Source organism: Ranitomeya variabilis, chromosome 6, assembly GCF_051348905.1.
Source record: "Ranitomeya variabilis isolate aRanVar5 chromosome 6, aRanVar5.hap1, whole genome shotgun sequence".
NCBI classification, from domain to species: domain Eukaryota; kingdom Metazoa; phylum Chordata; class Amphibia; order Anura; family Dendrobatidae; genus Ranitomeya; species Ranitomeya variabilis.
The window spans coordinates 98,114,370-98,120,645 of record NC_135237.1 but is presented as its reverse complement, the minus strand read 5'-3'; positions in this window follow the sequence as shown (position 1 = coordinate 98,120,645).

Below are 6,276 nucleotides of genomic sequence, written 5' to 3'. Positions count from 1 at the left end.
GGTCTAAAGCCTATAATTAAGCAACATGTCTGAGAGCACTGTCATGATGGTAATTAATTCAGTTACAGTTCATTTGTTTTGTTAAGTATATTCTGCTTAATATAATATACTTTATATGCATCAAACTGTCTTAAATTACCCACAATGGCACACTGGTATCAATTCACTAAAATTATCTATTAGCTTCATCAAAGATTTTTTCTGCACTGTTGCTACCAGTTGTACAAATTACATGCCCTTATTAAATAAAAGCGCATTTTAATTTTCTCATTCTTGAGCCGAACATATAATAAAGTTCTATCAAGTGAAGATCACTTTCATCACGTTAAATTACATTACATTTGGATTACAGCTTGTGCGTCTGTTTGATGCAAATAAAATTCTATGCTTAATTCTTTTTTTTTTTGTTGGAGATGTTAATTAAGTGCTCTTGCAACGTGGGTAAGAGTGGGATTGGTGATTAAAAGAGGACGGAGGTTAGAAACTGCACAGAATAGGTATACTCTAAACTGTGTCTAAACTCTATCAAAAGCTCCCTTAGCTCTGCAGATTTTCTTTTGGGTCAAGGATTAACTGGTAGTAATTTGTCCGACAAGGCAAAATTTTAGACAGTTCTTCTGTCCATTGCAATATATCAAGCACATTCAATGACATCTTATAAAGTGAATGCCAGAGACACAAACTCTCCAATCTGCCAGGAGACAGGTGTGACCTCAGAGTTGCCATGTCCATTATGACAAATATCTATCGCAACAGCAGGGTTTATGATTGCAGGACCTTGGTGAAAACTGAATATTTTATCTATAAAATGTGTCATTGAAATTGCTAGTGATTCTGTGGAAAATGCCCCTTCAGAAATTAATATATTATCTGTTATGATCTGGTGGCCTAGGAGCAGCATTAGACGTACTCTGGAGAAGGTGGAACCTGTACTGACCGCAGACCCTGAACTTAACACCGCAACTAGAAGTAGCCGTGGAATGTACTTATCACTCCCTAGACATCTCGACACAGCCAGAGGACTAATTACCCCTAGAGATAGAAAAGGGAAAACTAATCTTGCCTCAGAGAAAATTCCCAAAGGATAGACAGCCCCCCACAAATATTGACTGTGAGAGGAGAGGGAAAAAACATACACAGACTGAAATCAGAATTTAGCAAAGGAGGCCACTTCTAGCTAAATAGAAAGGATAGGACAGAGTACTATGCGGTCAGTATTAAAACACTAGAAAATATCCACCACATTTTTGATTCAATTAAGTTTCCTGGAATTTTTATGACATTTTTCTATTGGAATAGGAAGTGACAAGTTGTCTGGGTTTCTGTAGCTCGTTCTGTCTCCTCCACCACTACATTTACCACAACAATAACTTTAGACTTCCGTGTCCTCATCTGCATTGTGTGGGTGTCTGCACCTTGTCAGCTGGAAATCTCTGCTAATGGGCTGTAGGCTGCCATTTTATAACACGATCAGACTCGGGCAATGGGCGAGTGCAGTCCGATGTTTCGCATGCACCCATAGACTTGTATGGGTGAGTGCTGTCTGATTCTCGGCTGCACCCCCAGCATTCTGAGATCTTCTCATGCCGAATATGCATGAGAAAATGGCAGATCTGCACTTCCCCATAGTATAACATTGGGCTGAGGGCTATCTGATAAAGCATTGGACAGCACACCGAAATTTATATGCTCATGTGAGTGAGCCCTCTGTGCTTTAGTTTTTTTTCTTTCTGTTCTTGTAAGAGCTGTAACTTTCTTTCTATCCACATACAAACCGAAAGGGAAAACTCCTCAGTTGTTTTTTACCTGGTGATGATTCTCCAGGACAGGGATTACAGCAGTAACAAACATTATTATTATTATTATTATTATTATTATTATTATTATTAAGTGGGAAAAGGCGCCAAAGTTGGACGCGGCTATCGCAAGTACCTCCAGGGCATAGCACTTCCTTTCGAGGATATGGGTGCTCTAAAGGACCCCCTAGATAAAAAGGCAGATGCCTTTCTAAAATCAGCCTGGGAAGCCTCAACTTGGGTGTTCAAACCTGGAGTAGCGGCTACTTGCACTGCCCGTGCCATGGTTAAATGGCTAGACGAACTAAGCGACCATATAAAAAACAAGTGTCCAAGAGACAGACTTCTAGAAGTCATCCCTTCACTACAAAATGCAGCGGGGTTCCTGGCGGACGCTGCTATTGATTCTGTACGGTTTGCTGCCCGGGCAAGTGCCCTCTCTAATTCGGGCAGAAGAGCGTTATGGTTAAAAAACTGGAATGCTGATTTTCAGTCGAAAGTGAAGCTCTGTGCTGTACCCTGAGGGGCAATATTTATTCGGGAGGGCATTAGATGAAATTTTAGAAAAAGCGGCGGACAAGAAGAAACACTTCCCTCCACCTCCCTTCTTTAAACGACGATGGTATGACAATCGTCGGTCCTTTCGAGGATCGGGTAGAGCAGGCCAGGGCCGTCCAACGGATAGAGCCACACGGGGGAAAACCTGGGGTGAAAGAAGAGGTTTCCTTTTCAGTAAACCTCCAAAACCAGATCCCAAACAATGACGCCATATTCCAGGTGGAAGGAAGGTTACATTTTTTTGTCCATCAGTGGGTAAGCTTACAGCCGTCTCAATGGATAATCAACTTGTTATCCGACGGCCTACGATTAAACTTTATCTCCCTGCCTCCTCACCGAATAAAAGTTACTCGTGTGGCCAAAAAGAACCAATTAGTACTCGAAAAAGAAGTTCATCTTCTAGACACAAAAGTCCTGGTAAGAGTACCTCCACAGGAAATAGGGAGGGGTTTTTACAGCACCCTTTTCCTCACACCAAAACCGGATGGGTCATTAAGAACAATTTTCAACCTAAAAGAGTTAAACAAGTTCATCCGAGTGGAAAAATTCAAAATGGAGACTCTGAGAACGGCGGTAAAACTGCTGTATCCGGGATGTTACATGGCAGTGATAGACCTTACAGATGCCTACTATCATGTACCAATCAGCATGGAGCATCAACAATTTCTAAGGTTAGTAGTGCAGCTGGGACAGGTCTACACCCATCTACAATACCAATGTCTCCCCTTCGGGGTATCAGTGGCTCCTCGTATCTTTACAAAAATAATTTCGGAAGTAGCATCCTTCGTGAGGAGAGAAAATATTCTACTAGTGCCCTATTTAGACGATTTCCTCCTTATAGCAGACAATCAAGAAGATTGCACAAAAGCAGTTACGAAAGTACGAGAGCTACTAACCAGGCTGGGATGGATAATAAACTTTAAAAAATCAAGAATGATTCCGGTCCAGATACAGGAGTTTCTGGGAATTCAGTTAAATTCAATCAGACAAGACTGTGTCCTTCCAGACAGAAAGATCGAGGCCATAAAACAGCGAGTAAGACAAATACAGATGGCCCAATCCGTCTCGGTGAGGGAAGCCATGTCCCTCCTAGGTATGCTTACTGCAACAATTCCGGCAGTCCAATGGGCACAACTGCATTCAAGGGACCTACAGTGGCAGATTCTGTCAGAACAAACAAAAATACCCTACAACTTAAATCGAAAAATCGTATTGTCACAACATGTACGGGACTCTCTAAGCTGGTGGCTAGATTCCGAAAATCTAAAAAAAGGGGTCCCATGGTCAATCCAGAATCCGGTGGTACTGACCACGGATGCGAGCCCGTTAGGTTGGGGAGCACACCTATCAGATTGGATCCTACAGGGTCTATGGGATCCACAAATGCAATTAGCCTCCTCAAACCTGAAGGAATTAACAGCGGTAAGGCAAGCGATTCTTCAAACGGAAGAGGACGTCAAAGGAAGACATCTGGTAGTGTTGTCTGACAACAGCACAATGGTATCGTATATAAATCGACAGGGAGGAACGAGATCAAGTCCCCTAATGGAAGAAGCAAGAAGGCTATTTCGTTGGGCCGAAAACCATCTCTTATCTCTTACAAGTACACACTTAAAGGGGTCGGACAACCTTGTCGCAGACTTTCTGAGTCCTCACGTCCTGCACCAGGGCGAGTGGTCGCTAAATCAAAACATTTTTGGAGAAATCTGTGCTATCTGGGGGCTTCCTCAAGTGGATCTTTTCTCCACAAGGCAGAATCGAAAGGTAGAAAGATTCTACTCTCTGAACCCGAAAGAGAACCCGGAAGGAGTAGATGCGTTGCTGCACCAATGGAGATTCCAACTAGCCTACGCGTTTCCCCCAATCCCATTAATCCCTACAGTCCTGAAGAAGATCCGAGAGGAGAAATCGCGCATAATCTTAATCGCACCCTTCTGGCCAAAGAGAGCTTGGTTCACTTGGCTCAGACGTATATCCATCTCGGACCCATGGATACTTCCAGATGTTCCAAATCTTCTGCACCAGGGTCCAGTGACACATCCTCAGGTTCACAGTCTACACCTCACTGCTTGGAACTTGAGAGGGGACTTCTGCTAGCGAAGGGATTCTCGGATCCGTTAGTTACTACTCTGCTGTCCAGTAGAAAGAAGATCACAGCTGATAAATACCAAAGGGTATGGGGAAAATTTTTAGAATTTTCAGGCCGAAGGATAACAGATACCGTTCAGGAAGTCCCTATATCAGAAATCTTAGAATTTCTCCAATAGGGTCTGGAGAGAGGATTATCTACCAGCACCCTAAAAGTGCAAGTCTCGGCGCTTAGCGCCCTGTTTGACCAAAAATTGGCTGATCACCCCTGGGTGTGTAGGTTCATTCGGGCCTCCTTTACAGCCAGACCATTCAAACCTCGTCCAAAGGTCGCTCCCTGGGATTTAAATTTTAGTTTTAAATGCTTTGACCACCTCTCCCTTTGAGCCTCTTTCCTCCATATCGGTGAAAGCGCTAACTTTAAAAACGGTTCTCCTGATTGCCCTTACCTCAGCCAGACGCATTAGTGAGCTCCAGGCTATATCTATAGACCCTCCTTACACTACATTCCTAGAGGACAGGGTAATTATAAAATCTGATCCGGCCTTCTTACCAAAGGTCAACTCAAAATTCCACAGGATAGAGATAGTCTTGCCCTCATTTTGTGCCAATCCAAAATCCCAGGGAGAAGAAACCTTCCATTGCTTGGACGTCAGACGTTGCCTACTTCAATATATAGAAGTGACAAATCCATGGCGACAGTCTTCAGCCCTTTTTGTCTCCTTACAGGGGGAAAAAAGGCCACAAAATCAACCATTGCACGGTGGCTCCGTATGGCTATATCACTTTCCTATTCCTCTGCGGGGCAGGTCCCTCCACCTGGTGTTACGGCCCACTCTACTAGGGCTATTTCCACATCTTGGGCAGAGAGGGCAAATGCGTCTATAGAGCAAATCTGTAATGCAGCAGTATGGTCTTCACCCTCTACTTTCTTCCGCCATTATAGATTAAATCTGGGGCTATCAGATCTCGCCTTTGGGAGAAAAGTGCTATCTGCCGTTGTCCCACCCTTGAGGTTCCTTCTATTTCTTCCTCTCATGTACCGGTGCTGTCATGGGGAAGGGAAAAAATGATAATTACTTACGGGTAATTTGATTTTCCAGATCCATGACAGCACCACTCTAATTCCCGCCCTATCTTAGTGATGGCTGTGATTCACAAAAAAAAATAAAATAAAAAAATATATAGATAAGTAAAAAATAAATAAATAAATAATATACATAAGATGGGGAAATAACCACTTAATATATAGTCTTTAGAGTTTAATATAATGTATATATGACTAAGACTGACATAGCGGTTACCTTGCTTTCTCTGTAAACAAACTGAGGAGAGAGGTGCCGCCCCCATCTTTTATCTCCTATGCAGGTTTCCTGTTCTTGGGGGCGGGACAATCTCTCATGTACCGGTGCTGTCATGGATCTGGAAAATCAAATTACCCGTAAGTAATTATCATTTTTAGTCCTCGAAGCTCTGACAGGGCACCCTTTTGAGCCACTACATTCAGCTCACATAAAACACGTCGCCATCAAGACAGCTCTTCTTGTCGCCTTAGTATCGGCAAGAAGGGTAAGTGACATACAGGCATTATCAATAGATCCTCCTTTCCTGTCAATATTTCCAGATAGTTGTCCTAAAAACGGACCCCTTCTCAGGGGCGGATTATAAGAGGGTCAATCTGGGCGGTAGCCCAGGGCCCAGTGGTGTGAGGGGGCCCTGGGCTACCGCACAGATTGCCCACCGCCATCAGGGCATTACTGCCCATGCCCTGACTGGCGTATCATTTATGGGCCCGGTGGGCAGAGAGAGGGGGCCCGCATCTGGCCCCGTCTCA